This window comes from Vigna unguiculata, chromosome 2 (genome assembly GCF_004118075.2).
Source record: "Vigna unguiculata cultivar IT97K-499-35 chromosome 2, ASM411807v1, whole genome shotgun sequence".
Taxonomy (NCBI): domain Eukaryota; kingdom Viridiplantae; phylum Streptophyta; class Magnoliopsida; order Fabales; family Fabaceae; genus Vigna; species Vigna unguiculata.
The window spans coordinates 2,325,816-2,344,431 of record NC_040280.1 but is presented as its reverse complement, the minus strand read 5'-3'; positions in this window follow the sequence as shown (position 1 = coordinate 2,344,431).

Sequence of the window (18,616 nt, the reverse complement as noted above, 5' to 3'; positions counted from 1 at the left end):
TGATTTTGAATTCTTATATTTTAATTATTGTTATTCTAATTATGTTCAATTAATAAGTTCCGATGTTTATGACTTATTTTTATACTAAATTCTAGTGAAGGATGTTTATTCTTACAAATATCTTTGATTTCAATATTCAAATATAGTTTTTACTAGAGATAAAAACCTTTATTTCCAGGCTTTAGAATTCGTCCAATAGTCATGAAAAATAGGTAAAAGTAATGTAAACACAAGATTAAATAATAATTAGGGGTGGGCATGGATTGGATTTTTAATGATCCAATCCACATCCATTTTAGATCTAAATAATTGGATTAAATTTTTGACCAAAATCCATTTTTTTAGCAAAAGTAGTTTGGATTTTTTTTAAATCCATATCCAAATATTTAGATCAAGATTTAAATCCAATCCAAATATTTGGATAGAGTTCAAAATCCAGAATCCATTTTTTATAAAAGAAATTTAAATTGAATTTTTTAAAACTTGTATCATTAAGGCCTGGATGCCCCGGATGGGCCTGATGACCTGGACGGACCCAACGACCCGAACGAGCCCGATGACCAGGACGACCCAAACGGGCTCGACGACCTGGACGGGCCAGACAACCCGGACGGGCCGGACAACTCGGACGGGCCCGACAACACGAATAGGCTCGACAACACGAACAGGCTGGATGACCCGAATGGACCCGATGACCCGGACGGACCAGACGACCTGGACGAACCCGTCCAAACAGTCGGGCCTAATCGGGTAGTCGGGCACGTTTGAGTCGTCAGGCTCGTCCGGGTCGTCAAGCCCATCTGGGTCGTCGGGCAAGTACGGGTCGTCAGGCCAGTTCAGGTCGTCGGACCCGTCCGGGTCGTAGGGCTCGTCCAGGACATCGAGCCCGTCTGGGTCGTAGAGCACGTCCGGGTCGACGCGCCCGTTCGTGTAATCATGCCATTTGGGTTATAAGGCCCTTGTAGGTCGTCAGGCTCGTCTAGGTCGTCGAGCCCCTTTGAGTCGTCCGAGTCGTCAGGTCTGCCTGGATTATCGGGCCCATCCGGGTCGTCCGGCTCGTTCGTGTCGTCGTGCCAATCCGGGTCGTAAGGTCCGTGTAGGTCGTCAAACTCGTCCGGGTCGCCGGGCCCGTCCAGGTCATCCGCCCCATCTGGGTCTTCGGGCCTGTTCGGATCGTTGCGCCCGTCCAGGTCTTTGGGCTTGCCTGACTCGTTCGGGTCTTTGGGCTGCTTGACCTATTTTCGTCATTGGTCCTGCCTGGTCCGTTCGAGTCTTCAGGTCCGCATGACCCTGTCGGGTCTTCGGGTCTGCCTGACCGTTCGGGTCTTCGGGCCCGCCTTACCCGTTCGATACTTCGAGTTCGCCTGACTCGTTCGGGTCATCGGGCCCGCCTGACCTGTTCGGGTCTTTGGGTCTGCTTGATCCATTCGGTTCTTCGAGCCCGCTTGACCCATTTGGGTCATCGGGCCCGCTTGGCCCGTTCGGGTCTTCGGGCCCACCTGGCTCATCAGGTCATTGGGCCCGCCTGCCCCGTTCGGATCATCAGGCTCACTTGAATTTTTTGGATCGTTGGGCTCGATTGACTCGTTCGATTTGTTGGGCCCGCCTAGCCCGTTCATATCTTTAGGCCTACCCAACCTCTTATGGTCGTCGAGCCTGCCCGATCTGTATAGATCGTCGAGCAAGGCCTGTCCATGTCTGAATTTAGCATACTCCATCTCAACCTTTAGTCTGACCCAACTAAAATTTTAAATTGAAAATTTGGATTGAATTTTTTGGATTATCCATATTTAAAATTCTTGATTTATAAAATGGATATCCAATTCATAAAATATATAAAATGTAGATTAGATTGAAATCCAGATCCATTAAATGGATTTTAAATGGATTGGATTTTTAATAAAATGGATTATAAATGGATTGGATTGGAGCAAAAGTGGATTGGATCAATAAAATTAGATTTTTTGTCCACCCCTAATAATAATTAGTGCGAACAGAAAACTAATAATTACATTAGTATGAATATAACGGTGATCATTATACTTAACTAATGATTAAATCTAATGTGAACACTAATCCTATGATTACACAAAGTTAACTTTCTTAATCATTGTTAGAGAAGTGTCCAACACCCTGTGATTTTGATTAAGTGTTAAAAATAAGCATAAAAGCATGACTATGCTTCTTCTGAACGAAGATGGCTTAAGGCACAATAGAGCATATGCAAGTGTTTTGTTGGAAAAATGATACAACACTATGTAGTCCTATTTTGCATCTGACAAACCATAAATGCTCACAAACGATAAAGCACATAGAAGTGAACAAGCCTCGTACTAAAATAAAAACACATAAAAGGTTATTATATGTTGTAGGACATGTCTACCACTTCTATTTGACAAAAGAAATCCATTAGACAAATGACAAGTAATTAACATTAGATGGACATTCTCCAAGTTGCTCTCTTTTGTGAGACATATGCTATTGACATGGGACATGCTCCTAATGGAGAGAATTTCTCCTTAGTAACAGCCATGTGCCATGCTCCTAATGGAGAGGATTTCTCCTTAGTAGTGGCCATGTGTCATGCTTCTCATGAAGAGAATTTTTCCTTGGTCTTCAAGTTAGAAAATTAGGGTTTTGCTTCTACAATTTGGAGACACCTTTAGGGTTACCTAAGCTTATTAATAGAGGTGTCTCCCTTCATGTAATTCACCTTTGATTTGATTAAAGTTATATTGCCAATTTTTTGCCATACTACTCAACTTAGGTCACCAAGGTTAAAACACCCCTTCTAGGTTTCCTTTAGCCACCATTCCTTAAGATTTGGCCTAACTTCTCTTGAGATTACTCAAACACCACCATAGCCTCTCTCCCTTGGTTGAGTCATATAGTTTGGAGGAGAAGCCATCATCTCATCACATCAAAACCATCATATGCACACCATATTTCCATCACTATCAAGCTTCTACAAACGATCACCCACTATGATGCATAGATACGATACATGTATCGGATACGACACGTATCCGATACGTCAATACATTCATTTTGGAAAATAATACGACACGATACGTGATAGATACATGATATATGAATATTGAAAAATGTGTACAATAATTCTTAAAAACATAATAAATATATGATTGTTCTTGTGTTAATCCAAATTAAAACTATATGTACTAAAGTTATCAACATAAAAAATATAAATTATTGTCATCATAAAAGTACCACTATAAGAAAACTCTTAAATAATGACCAATTTTAGTAACCAAAAATATATTAGAGATCAATTTCCTAATTAGAGACCAATTTATAGACTAATTATTTTGGTAGCCAAAACCTTGGTAGCTAATGTTTGTGACTAATTTAAAAATCAATTATTTTGGTAGTCAAAATCTTGGTAACTAATGTTAGTGACAAATTTAGAAATCAATTTATAATAAAAATTATTTTAATTATCAATTAGAGACTAATTATAATTTTGTGGAACTATTTTAGTTGCCAATAATTTTTAGTTTTTAAATTGATACTTAAATTGGTCATTATATAGTGACTAATTATTTTTGTTACTAAAATTGATCATTATTCAAAGATTTTATTGTATTGTACTACGACTTTGTAAATGAGATACTTCACTGATTAGTATCGATAAAGTATCCTAAAGTATCATATACGGATACGTGTTGGACACGGATACGTGACCCAAATTGAAGTATCGGTACATTATAGATCACCCATTTGGGAGCCTCTCCTAGTCATATAGCTTGGAAGAGTTTATCCCATCAGGAAGTTTTATAAATTTCATATTAGATTTTCTAACCTTCGGCCGCACATCTCTTAGACTTCTAGGAAATTCAAAAGCATACTTAAGTCTTCTAAAATATTTTATAATCTCTTAAAATTTACAAGTTCTTAATATTTTCAATAATCTTAAATTTTGCTTTCAATTTATTTCTAATTTCCTCCTCTTATATTTCTCTTGTTAGGTCTCTTTAATCATCTTCTTGTTAGACTTAGTTAGACAAAGGAAATATTGTAGAGAGAGTATTGTTTCTTCAAAATAGACAAAATACAGTAATATTTTATAATGCATAATTATCAGAAACAAAATATTAGGATTATCTACATTACGCTATGTATAAATACCTTTGCGTAAAAGTTTATTATTCAATACCAATAACGAGAAAAAGGGAGATAAGAGAGAGAAAAAGAAAAATAATACTTTATTTTTTTGGTTTTATTTGGGTTGTGAATTGAGTGTTTTGTAAACACTTTTTTTTTGTAATTTTCTCTTTCAAATAAAAGGTTTGTAGCAACCTGAAGACGTAAGCATAATTGGTTGAACTTCGTTATCTATTTTTTGTACTTATATTGTTTCCATAATTCTAATTATAGGTAATGTGCGTTATTTGCTAACAACTAGTATCAAATTCAGATTGTAACTATTGTTTTTATTATAAATGATCTATATGGAATCAAATTTGAGTTGGAGTAATGGCTACAGATGAAGGAAAGGTAAAAATTGAAAAGTTCGATGGTGCGAACTTTGGCTTTTGGAAGATGCAAATTGAAGATTATTTGTATCAGAAAAAAATTGTATCAACCTTTCTCAAGAAACAAACTAGAGGACGTGAAAGATGAAGATTGTGCTCTTTTTGATAGATAAGCCCTCGGAGTTATCTGTTTGATGTTATCTTGCAATGTTGCATTCAACATTGTAAAAGAAACAACCACAACAAATCTAATGGCAACTCTTTCTAGAATGTATGAAAAGCCTTTAGCCTCAAACAAAGTTGATTTGATAACACGGTTGTTCAATTTCCAAATGAGAGAAGGTGCATCAGCAACACAACATCTCAATGAACTCAATATAGTTCCAATTGAATTCTATTGGAATAGAATTTAATGAAGAAGTACGAGCATTGATTTTTTGTATTCCCTACTAGAAAGTTGGAATGCTACTGTCACTGTTGTGAGAAGTTCATCGAGATGTAATAAGTTGAAATTTGATAATGTTCGTGACTTGATTCTCAGTGAAGACATCTGATGAAGAGAGTAAAGTGAATCGTCAACCTTTTTAGTTTTGCACACAAAGTCAAGAGGGAGAAATTTGACTAAAGGATATAGACGTGGTAAATCCAAGGAAAGGAGGTATAGGTTCAAAAACCCTCATAACTTCCATAACTCAAAGACAGTTGAGTGTTAGAATTCTGGAAAGACTAGGCATTACAAAAATCAAGATGTGAAGGCAAAGGTAGATCTTGGTTCTACCTCTAGAGCATCCTTTCATGCCACATCACAGAAAGAATTCTTCGAGAATTATGTCCTTGGAATCCTTTGTAAAGTTTACCTTGGCAATGAACAATATTGTGAGATTGTTGACAAGGTGTAGTAAAGATTAAGTTAAATGGATCAATATGGGAATTGAAGAATGTTAGACATATTCTTGACTTGACAAAGAACTTAATCTCAGTAGGCTAGTTGGTTGATGAAGGTTATACGATAGTATTCCATGGAGATCAATGGAAGATTTCAACGGGTGTAATGACTTTTGCTCGTGGTAAAAAAAAAAAGTGGTACTCTTTACAAGACTACTAAAGCATGTCATTTGATTGCAACTACAACAAATGAAAATTCTAATATATGGCACCAAAGGTTAGGCCATATGAGCAAGAAAGGGATAAAGATCATGCACTTAAAAGATAAACTATCAGGTCTCTAATTAGTAGAAATTAACATGTGTGAATACTGTATCCTTGAAAAGCAGAAAAGAGTTAGGTTTCGGACAAGTAGAAGAACCTCAAAGATAGAGAGACTTGAGCTTGTTCACTCTGATGTTTTGGGGGCCAACGACTATCTCATTCATTAGTGGGAAACAATACTTTGTGATTTTTATAGATGATCACTCTAGAAAGGTATGAGTTTACTTTCTAAAACACAAGTCATAAGTATTTGATGCTTTCAAGATTTGGAAAGTCATTGTAGAAAATGAGACAAAATTGAAGATCAAAAAGCTTAGAATGGACAATGGTGGTGAATAGGAAGACAATAGATTTAAGAAATTTTGTTATGAGCATGGGATCAAAATGGAGAGGATTGTGCCGAGTACACCTTAACATAATGGTGTAGTTGAGCATATGAATCAAACATTGACTAAAAGAATCAAAAGCTTGTGTTTGCAATCAAGCTTACCAAAGTAGTTTTGGGTGGAAGCATTCAACACAACAACTTTCTTGATCAACTGAGGTCCATCGATACCATTAGAGCCAAAAATACCATAAGAGGTATGAAGTGGAAAGAGGTCAAACAATCACATCTTAGCATTTTTTGTTATGTATCATATGTGCACATTAATGATCAAAAAAGGAATGAACATGATCCTAAATCAAAGAAGCGGACTTTCATCTGTTAAGGTGAAGATGACTTTGTCTACCATCATGGGATAATGAAAACATAGAGGTTGTTTGTAGTATAAATGTGATCTTCAATGAAAAAGTAATGTAAAAGGATAAAGATAATACATACATTGTAAACTTAGAAAAGAGTAGTCCAATGAATGTAGAGGTGGATGATGTCCCCGAAATTCATATAATTGATACTCCTCAGCCAGAGGAATCAATTGAAAATAACAATGAGCAACACCTTAACACACTAAAGCCTTCTACGTTAATTCTTGCTTTGAGAAGTTCTTTTCGACCTCATAAGCCTAATAGGAAATACCTAAATTATATATTACTGATGAAGGGGAGCCTGAAAACTATAAGAAGCATGTTAGATTTTAGATGCTAGTAAGTGGGTGTTTGTTATGAAAGATGAGATGATGTCTTTAATATCCAATCAAACATGGAAACTAGTAGACTTAACTATTGAAAAAAATGCACTTCACAACAAAGAGGTGTATCGAGTAAATGAAGATCATGATGTGATGACCTTGATGAAGCTCCTTGGACGCAATGAATGGTAGAATGAGTCTTCATGGCAACCATGGACGCGGAAGCATAGTGTTTAGGATATGTGTTGGTTGTAGAATGGATGGTGTGCAGGGAGATCTTCAGGAGGTTTGGCCAACCTAAGGATTTGTTCACTTGACCAGATGGATTTGTGGGAGGGAGAGAAGATGGGTTTGAGTGAATTTGAGAGTGAAATATGCGTTGTTTTTTTAAGGGATTTAAAGGTGATTGTGAGTAAATTTGGAAGTAAAGTTTGTGAGAGTTTGAGTGATTTGATTGATGTAATAGATAAAACAAAAAATTCTAATATATAGAAAAAAGAGATTACCATTTTGCCCTTTAAGTAATAAGTAGTATAAATTAGTATTTGTATGAGTTATAATAATTTTTTAAATTTTTATTTAATACTACACTTTAAAGAAATACATAACAAAAATTAATAGAATAAATTAATTTAGTTATAGAAAGGAAGTTGTATGAATGAAGCCACCACAAAGGATCAGATCCACAAAGAAGGGATCCAATCCACTCCCCACTTGCCCATATCGGATCCAGGAAAGAAAAGATCCGTTCCAAAAACATGAGGGATTGGATCTACAATTTTGGGATCGATCCAACACATGAAAAAAAAAGGTAATTTTTGCTAGTGCAACACGTGAAAAGAAAAAGGTGACAATGGATAAAAGGGTAATTTGGTAGAGCAATCCTTCAAATTTGCCCAATACACATGAGATGAAAAAAATCACTCATCCTCTAAATCACTGCAACTACTCGCCCTTATATCATCCCAAACGAACATCTATTTTCCCTGATGATCCATCCTCTCAATTCAGCTGAAATAGAAAATTCGCAAAAGCGAACAGGCCCTAAAGGAGGAAGGCTAGAGGAGAGTTCTAGGTGAGCACTTTAACTAATGACTCTCAAAGGCAAAACTCATAGAATCTCAACATAATAACTTTGCTAAATTCAAGAGTGCCCTTTAAAATGCATGGAGACTTTCATTTATAGTAGAGATCATCTCCTAAAATGAAAACGAAATGTAAGACTAAATGGAATGCAAATGCAAGGTGGATTACATGCCATGTGATGTGCCACACGTTCCTCATTTAACACATATACTAAATGTGCAACTCATGGCTAAGGCTAGATGTAAACTTGGTCTATACTTATGTAATTGGGCTTGAATGGACCCAATTGCAAAAGCTAGAAGAATTATGATCCAAAACTACTTCTAGTAATTTTACAATTTATTTTTAAAAGCATGGCCTAAACAATTGGCCCAAAAATAAATCTATTCTAATGATCTAAGACAAGCCCATCATATCTTAATATCCTTCTTGATCCAAGAAAATAACATTTGAAGCCTATGAAGCCCATTGGACCCTTGATCCATGCCCTCTTGTATCTTCCATATCATGCTTCTAATGATTGGGCCTTTGATTAGGCCTATAGTTGGGTCCAAGTCATCATGATGACTCCAAGAGATACAAAGCCCAATTAGTTGTCAAAGGATTTCAACAAAAGGAAGGAATTAACCACACATAAATCTTTGTTCTAGTTGTGAAACATATTACTATCAAGATTGTCTTAAGTATTGTGGCTTGTGAATAGCTCTACCTTGAGCAATTAGACGTAAAGACTGCATGTCTTCATGGAGGCTTAGATGAAAAGATTTATATACATCGCCCAGAAGATTTCTCAGAAGAAAGGAAAATGAATATTTGTGTTAGATTAAATAAAAGTTTATATGGTTTGAAGCAAGCTCCAACACCATGGTATAAGAAGTTTGAAAGCTTCATGCACAAGGAAGGTTTCAATGTCTTAGCAATTTTTATTATAAGTTCGCATTAATGATCAAAATTTGGATGTTATGAATGACAAACTTGGTGGATGATTTTTGTTTTATATTCTTTTAATATTCAGTACTACACTGGTCTTGTTAATAATCTTCCTAAATCTTTGAGATTTCCACTTATCTACAAAATATAAACCAAATATTTATCTTTTCCAAATTTATTAAATAAAACTTGAAATATGAAAAGATAATAATAAAATAACAATAAAAGATATAAAAAAAGCACGATGATGCCAATTATCAAATATTCAAAATAATTTGATATGATAGACTTGGGTCCAGCGAAGAAGATCCTTGGAATGGAAATCACGCAAGATAAGAAAAAAGGAATTTTGCGATTATCTCAAGAAGAGTACATCAACCGTGTTTTTCACAGATTTAACAAGGAAGATGCCAAGTTAGTTAGCACACCTTTGGCTAGTCATTTTCATTTATCTAAGAACCAATAACCTTAGACAAATGAAGAAAGAGAAATCATGGCTAACGTATATGCTTCAGTTGTTGGAAGTTTGATGTACGCTATAAGACCCGTGAAAAATTAAATAATTAAATAAATAATTAATTAATAAATGCGGGTAGTGGGAACCCAATCACTATCTTTTCACACATATAGTTAATTATCTCACATGCAAGCTTTCCTTCTCACACCTTATGCTCAATTACTCAGTATTATGTGCCAAATTTCCAAATAGCCACAACCAAAACCCAACACAAAGCAAAATCGGTGCGTCTGCCTACACTTTATGTGTCGCCTAGCAGTAGTTCAAGTGTTGTCAGGCGGTGCATAGAAATTCTAGGTGCTGCCTAGATTTTTCCTGCACCAGTATGAATTCTAAGACCCTAATTAGTAGTTCATGTATGCATTTCGTCATATTTTTCACGTTCTATCAAACTTACATATTTCTGGCTTGTTCAAATATATTATAACTTTTCATGAAAAACAACACACCATTCATAGCCAAGCATATTCTCTAATTCCCCAATCCCCACATGAACCCTAATTTCCCAATCATACAACAAATCATACAATTATCACCAATTCATACAATCTCTGACATGTAAAACATAAACATGTTTATTATAACACCCCATTTAATTAATAAAGTTAATTAAAGGAAGCATTACACAGGATAATACAGAAGCGCATTCCTGGAGTATAAATACCACTCCGTATAGTAACCAAAGCACACCACGATGCCAAAAAGAAAACATAAAGGCTAAAAGAAAAGTCCAAAATAGAAGTCAATCCAAAGGCTAAGCAGCAGAACCATCACCTCCTTGTTGACCACAGGTGTTCCTCGCATTTGCTCACATCAACAAGTTGATGATCATCGCAAAAGAGAGAACCACACAACAGAACACACAACAAATAACATAAGGGTAAGCTAGAGCCAAAAAAAATAGCTTTATCATGCAATCAGATATACACTTTCATAGTCAATTACACATACATCACCCAAGCATGTTATGACCTTCCTAACAATACACTAAGACTCGACACGACTCATCCGGATTACATATAATCTAGTCGAATTCAGCGGATGCTTGCACTTGTGGTGGATTACCCTACTCACCCCCGAGCTAAGTGTTACAAGTGTTACAATGTCTCAATCCCCCCACACAAAGTTAGCCCTTAATGAGTTTCAGGCCTCCTGCTACTCTCACCTCCGCTCTAAGTGAGACTAACTGACTCCTTAGAGTGTTAGGATGCAACCTTACCTTGAATCCTTACCAAATTATATAGATGGGGCACCACCATGAACTCCCACTAATAGGGGTCATGGAATTACGTCCTGACCACTGAAGCACGACCCTGAAATCTCACCTAGAGATTTCAAGGAATTACGTATTGACCACATACTAATCATATTCAAACAACCAAGTAATATATATATATATATATATATATATATATATATATATATATATATATATATATATATATATATATATTTATCATGCATATACATCTCATGTCAACCTTTTTAATCAACCTCTTTTATATTCCAGGTCAAACCAATACCAACTCCTCATACTCCATCCATGAATATATGACTTTAACTCATCTCATTACCATGCCACTTTCATAACCAACCACTTCATGTTCATTACATGCCAAGAATTATCCAAGTTCGTCATTCACAACTCATACACCCTCCCACTCATGCATATTCCTTCCCCTCATACCATTATATAACAATCCAATTAAATAACAAACATCCAAGAACAGGGAAAACACCAAACCAGAATGCACTCTCGCCTAGCTCTTCGCTCAAGCTGAAGGGTCTCGCCCATGCGAGAGTGACTCTCGCTCAAGCGAGCTCCCTTCGCTTAGGCAAGAGCTCGACAAGCTGGAACAGTGGCCATTCGCACCATCTCGCTAGGCGAGATCTCCTCGCCTGAGCGAGGCATTCCCTCGCTCAAAACCAAGAAGGCCCACCTGAGCGACAGCTCGCGCAGAAGGCCTAGGCGAGCCTCTGCCAGCCTCGCTTAGGCGAGACTAGCTCTCTTGGGCGAGACTATTAGTTCTCGCCCCTGTCCTCACCTGCAACAGTCCCATTTTCGCACAAAACCACGAACACAAGCACTTCGCATGTTCATAGTAACATATAACTCATACAACACTAGGCAGAATCTAGAATAGGCCAAACAAATCATTTAGGTTTAATTACTCGAATCATACCCATTTTGGTTCGCAAATTTCAAAATGGTACCCACTTTGAACTTTGTCTCAATTTAGTACCCAATTTTGATTATTGCATCAATGTAGTACCCTCCGTTAAATCTTCACAAACGCCGTTAACTACTTTGCCACGTGTCAGCCTCTGGATTTTTTAATTTTTATAATTTTTTTTATAATTTTTTTTTATTTTATAATTTATTTTTTTGAATTTTTTTAGAAAAAAAATTTTTTTGCCATGTGTCAAACCCTTGATGTGACACGTGGCATTGTCAGTGACACGTGGCAAGGTATCGTCACGTGTCAAGGTACCTGGCAAGTGTCATTGTCTTCATTTCAACTTAGTCCCCACATGTGTCTATTTATTTCAATTTAGTACCCATATATGTTTATTTGTTTCAATTTAGTACCCAATTTATTTGTTTAAATTTTATTCAAATATTTTTTTTTAAATGGAGAAATATTGTATCTCTTTTAAGACAAAATTTATTATTTATATAAATGTTATAGTGATATTTGTTACTAAAAATGAGTTATAAAATTAAGTATTGAAATTTATATTAAAGTTAATAGTAAAAGTCATGAATAACATATATGTAAGTCATTTTTAATAAAAAATATAAATATAACATTTATATAAATAATAAATTTGGTTTTAAGGGAGACACAATATTTCTCTATTTTGTAAAAAATTATTCAAACAAAATTAAAACAAATAAATTGGGTACTAAATTGAAACCAATAAATATATATGGGTACTAAATTGAAACAAATAGACACATGTAGGGACTAAGTTGAAATGAAGACAATGACATTTGTCAGGTACCTTGACACGTGGCGATACCTTGCCATGTGTCACATCAAGGATTTGACACGTGGCAATTTTTTTTTTTTAAAAAAGAATTCAAAAAAAAATAAAAATTCAAAAAAAATTCAAAAAAAATTAAAAAAAATTAAAAAATTAAAAAATCCAGAGGCTAACACGTGGCAAGGTATTTAACGTCGTTTGTGTAGACTTAACGGAGGGTACTACATTGATGCAATAATCAAAATTGGGTACTAAATTGAGACAAAGTTCAAAGTGGGTACCATTTTAAAATTTTCGAACCAAAATGGGTATGATCCGAGTAATTAAGCCAATCATTTAAAACAAAAAGCCCTAACTTCCTTTACTTGGAATAAGCTAGTATAGGACCTTGACACCAACCACGGACACAACAACTTTAGGAATATGCTTAGAAGCTGGAAAAACAACGAAACAGATCACAAGATAAGCTCGCTACAGAACCTTAGCTGTGAAAATACGAAAATATACTAAGGGGGAAGTGGTATGAGTCAGAGAGTAACTTACACGGGGAAAGAATAAACTTGAGCGGACTTGACGGAGGTTGGAGATCAAACCCTAGCAAAGGGTTGCGATTGCTCTAAAGGGGATGGAAGAACTATTTCTGTAAAGTGAATGGGATGAAAGTGTTAGGGCAGACTTAGGGTCTGTTTTCCCTTTGGGTCAGCCTTAGGCCCAACCGATTAAAGGCAGCCCTTAACATAAGGGGTTAGAATTTAAGTGGGCCTTACATTTATAATTTGATATAAAACTCCAACCAGGCATTACCAAAATCGCAGAACTCCACGAAATAGAACAATTGACCAAGCCAGTTCGTGTCGCCTGGTGGGCAGCGCATAGCCGTTAGGCGGTTCATGGAGAAAACCCAGAAACTGGGTTCTAAAGCTTAAGTCGCCCTACGGGTCATCAACGCCGCTAGGCAATTTTTGGAAATTTCCAGAAACACGAGCCTTTTACGCATTTTTAACAAGATTCAAGGCACCCATGCATATAAATCAATCCAGAATGGTACAGTTCATAATGAAGCACGTAATAGAGCTCCCTTAACCTGGATGTTTTTCCCGCACCAATTCTCTTCTAAAGTCCCTTTTTGATTCAAATTGGTTCCACGTCCTCTCAAAATAATCACACAATTGACATACATAAGACTCGAATCCAAGTACTCTCAACACAATCAAGTACTCTCAACCATTTGAGCTAGTACTATTCCACGTCATAAAAGTTAGCCTTAAATGTCATAAAGGCTCTACTACCTGTATTTATTAATTATTTATTTATTTATTTAATTATTTAAATTCTCTAGGTCTTACATGTATGAATATTATATATATATATATATATATATATATATGTGTGTGTGTGTGTGTGTGTATATGTTTATATGTTAGCTCACACTATCTGCTTGTGTTTGGTGATGATCGTGTAATGTGTTACATGGGAGCAGATGATGTTGTCGGTGGTTCTTCTGAGGCATAACATCAAAAAGGGGCTAGCGAGGAAAAACTTTTACGGGGTTTTATTATTTATGGATTTTGGATTTTGTAAACATTTACTTTTAACAGATTATGGGATGTAATAGGCAATTATAAATTGTGGTTTTGAATTATTACGATAATAAATGTTTTAAATTTTCCCGCGTTTTGGGAAAAGACAGTATAATAAATGAGGTTTTATTTCTATATTCTATTTTATTTATTTAAAATTAGTAATATCCGACCGTGATGTTACATTGTGCTGATTTGATTATTGTATGATTCAAGAGTCATTGTGTGGTATTTTTGCATACATTGAAAGTGTAATATGGTGAACTCTGGAAATCTTTTGAAATAGTGCAAAGTCAAGCTCGGGTTGCCTTGACTAACTGGATGTAGCTTAGGTTTGAGTGAACGAGTATAAAAATCTTGTGCATTGCTCTTTTCTCTAACCTTTATCTCTTGTATTACATTTTAAAGTTTAAAGAATTTTGATTTGAATAATCATTTTGACATTCTTGTGTGATATGGCATTATCTGTAGCTTTTCTCATGTTTGTCTAACTCATTTGAACCTATCTTGATTGATCTTTCATAATGTCCTGACTTAAATCACAAATTTGCATTTATGTATTTTTCCCAATTTTTCAGACGATTATTTTTGTGATTTAATATGTTGCTTCTATCAGTATTGTATCCGTTTAATGAAATCACTCAACTATCTTTGTTTTTAATCGATTGAAAGTGTCAAGTCTAGGAGTGTTTGCATCCATACTTGGTGGTTGATTTGATTCAATTGAAAACTGCTTTAGGCTTTTAAAAGTCACCATATTTTTTAACTAGCCCATTCAATCCCCCTTCTTAACATTTCAACCATTTCAATACTTACACTAAATTCTGAATGTTCGTGCCACATTCATAATATGTTGTTGTTTTCTTTCCACTCTCTCATTTTGTTATGTAATAGTTGCATAATATGTCTTATAAGTGTATAGAACGCATTAATTTTACATATAATTTGACACTTATCATGCTTTAATTGATCATATTTTATAAGAAAACAACCTTTTTTGCTTTAGATTACAGAATGAAGAGTAGAGAAGTAAGAAAATAAGAAAATCGATGTCTTTGTGATTTTTTTTGTAGATATTTCCAAAGAATTTAAGGATGTGCAACTTAAGCCCCAAAAACGGTGTTGAGGGCTACAAAGGCGATTAAGGAAATACTCATGAGGAAGAAACCTTAAGCACCTGCTTGAGGAAAGGTAGTTACTGCTCGAGCCCCAAAATGTGTTGTTGAGTGCTAAGAAAGGTGGTTTCGAAAGATATGGAATCTAAGTTTTGCAGTTGAGCCACAAGATGACATTAAGCACTTAAGGCGGTTAAGAGAAAACCTTACATAGAGGAAAAACTCTGTGACTGAGTGCCAAAGCTGAAGTTGAGTATTGCTCTGAACATTTTATAAATACATACTTCATCTCCTTATTTTAAGCATTGAGTGGAGAATTAAACATGTAATAGTAGAATAGGAATACAATATTGGAGGCTCAAAGGATATACTTTGATTGTAAATCTTTTGTTTACATGTTGTTGGAATTGTGTCTTAATATAATTATTTAATTGATTTGCATGCAACTGCTTTTAGACTGATTAGTTACACGAGATGTCTACCGATCAATCATATTGAATGTCCACAATAGACATAACCAATCAAGCTATAAGTCCGTCTAGCCCTTAGTTATTTCATCGGTGCCCTTAGTTATTTCATCGGCCAGTCTATACATATCACTTGCCAAAAGAATAAGTAACTAAAATATATATGACACACCTTTCGTTGTATTGCGTTGGAATTGAATTTTACTTATTGAAGTTTGGACTTAAAATATTTTGGGTTTTCTTAAAGAGATTCTCTACCTTGATTAAAACAAATATTAATTATTATTTGCACTAATTAAAATCATAAACAAATTTAATATGCCCTTTGATATAACATTAATAAAAGAGGCTCGTATATAAATTTATAAATAAGGAAATATTGAACTAAAAAAAATCTTAAATAATGATCAAATTTAGTGATAAAAAATAATTAGTCATTATAGTGACCAATTTATATACTAATTTATAAACTAAAAATTATTGGTAACTAAACTGGTTTCAAAAAATTATAATTGATTTATAAATTAGTAACGAAAATAGTTTCTATTGGTCTTCAAATTGGTCCCTAACATTGAGATTCCATATAAATTAGTAACGAAAATAGTTTCTATTGGTCTTCAAATTGGTCCCTAACATTGATTTATAAATTAGTAACGAAAATAGTTTCTATTGGTCTTTAGTTTAATCTTTGTGCTTGTCGTTAGGGTTCCTCGTAATAATCTCGTTCTCCCTCTTTATTGAGATTTTCAGCTCTTAAACCTGCTTCTGGAGCTGTAGTGCTCATTTGCTTAAGTGTCGGAACTTTCCGCTAGCTTATTTCAAGGTAAGGGAAGCTAGGGTTTCGAGTTTTAAATCATTTTTGGCCTATTTTAAGTCTTCTTGGTGTTTGTATAGATTATACGTTGTTGTGAATATGTGGGATGCCTTGCGTGGTTGTTTGAGTGTGGAAATGTGATTGTTGCAGGTGAGAATAGGGACGAGAACTGATAATCTCGCCCAGGCGAGCCAGGCTCGCCTAAGCGAGACAGGCAGAGGCTCGCCTAGGCCTTCTACGCGAACTGTCGCTCAGACGGGTCATCCTTGTTTTGAGCGAGTTGATGCATCGCTTAGGCGAGGAGAGCTTGCCTAAGCGAGCTAGTGCGAATGCTCCCTGTTCCTCTTTTCGAGCTCTCGCCTAGGCGAAGGGAGCTCGCCTGAGCAAGAGTCCTTCTCGCCTAAGCGAGACCCTTCAGCCTGAGCGAATAGCTAGGTGAAAGTGTGTCCTGGTTTGATGTTATCTCTGTTCTTGGAGGTTTGACATGTATTTGATTGAGTTATTATATAATGGCATGAGATGAATGAATATGCATGTGTGAGAGGGTGTATGAGATGTGAATGATGAACTTGGATAATTCTTGGTATGAAACGAAACATGAAATGGTTGGTTATGAAAATGACATTGTATTGATATGAAATAAAATTCTATATTCATGGATTGAATATGATGAGTTGGGTATGGATTTGATATGAGATATGGAATGATTCATGGGTAAGAAGTGATGAATTTTGACATGGTATTGGCATGAGGTACAATTCTATATTGGTGGATTTGGGAAGGATGAGTTGTTATTGATTCAACATGGAATATGAATGAGGAATGGTTATAAAGGTTGGTATGAGACTTATATGTGTGGTAAATATTACTTTATTGATTGAGTATGTTTGGTCTGTGTCAGTGCGTAATTCCATGAGCCTCTAGGTGAGACCTCATGGCAGTGCTTCAGTGGTCGGGACGTAATTCCATGACCCCTGTTAGTGGGAGTTCATGGTGGTGCCCCATCTATATAATTTTGTAAGGATTCAAGGTAATGTTGCATCCTGACACTTTAAGGAGTCAATTAGTCTCACTTAGTGTGGACTAACTCTTGTGGTTAGAGTAGCAGGAGGCCTGAAACTCACTAAGGGCTAACCTTGTGTGTGGGGATTGAGACATTGTAACACTTGTAATACTTAGCTTGGGGGTGAGCAGCTCGGGGGTGAGCAGCTCGGGGGTGAGCAGAGATATCTACCACAAGTGCAAGCATCCGTTGAATCCGACCAGATTATATGTATCTGGAGGAGTCGTGTCGAGTCTAGTGTATTGCTTGAGGAGTCATAACATGTTTAGATGACATATACTACTTGGATTGTGAAATAGCATGTGATTGCATGATAATTTGTTTTCTACTCTAGCTTACCCTTTGTTTGTTTGATTGCTTTGTATGTTGTTCTTCTACTTTTGCGATGATCATTAATTTATTGATGGGAGCAGATGCAAGAGGTACTCGAGGTCAACAAGGAAGAGATGATTCCGCTGCATAGTCTACCTAGGCTGGACTTTATTTGGGTTTTTCTTTAGGGCTATGGCCCTTGTACTAGTCTATCCTTTAAATTCCTATATGATATTGTAGTATTGAAACTTGGATTTCATTGTTATAAACAATTTAGCCTAATTATTATATAATATTATCCATAAGTCAAAATTAAACTTAAATAATATACTACCAAATGTGTAACATTCAACGCGTTAATTATCTTAGGCCATTTATATTCTTTTTTATGTTCTAAATGTATAATTATATTAAATATTAAATACTTAGAGAACGAATTGTATCATCCATAATAAACTATTTAACTCATGCAAAATAGTTTTTAGTAAAATATATGTATGTAAAATATTCAAACATGCCACCAAATGTAAATTCTCAACAAAACATTTTTTGAAATGACTATGAAACAGCACGTAGTAGTATATATCCTATCATCCACCGTCTTTGATGAAAATTTAGTTCATACATGCATAAGTATGTAATATCTACAATTTTTATAAATATATTTACCGACATTTGTTCGTATTTATGAATATTTATCGAAATATAAACTTTGAAATAAAAACCAACTTTTATATATATATATATATATATATAATATTAAAGTGATTTCAAATTATTGGCACTCATGTAATAGAATGTTTCGATTTAAGTTGTTGAAGTTGAATTTTGTCAAGAAAATTAGGTTAAACTCTTGTAGAGAGACTCTTGCTATCACAATAATTCTATTTAGCTCAAGAAAATTGCCTCTCCTGAAAAATGATATTGTTTTATCTAAAAGAAATTGGTCTCAATCAAATGGTGATACAAGTA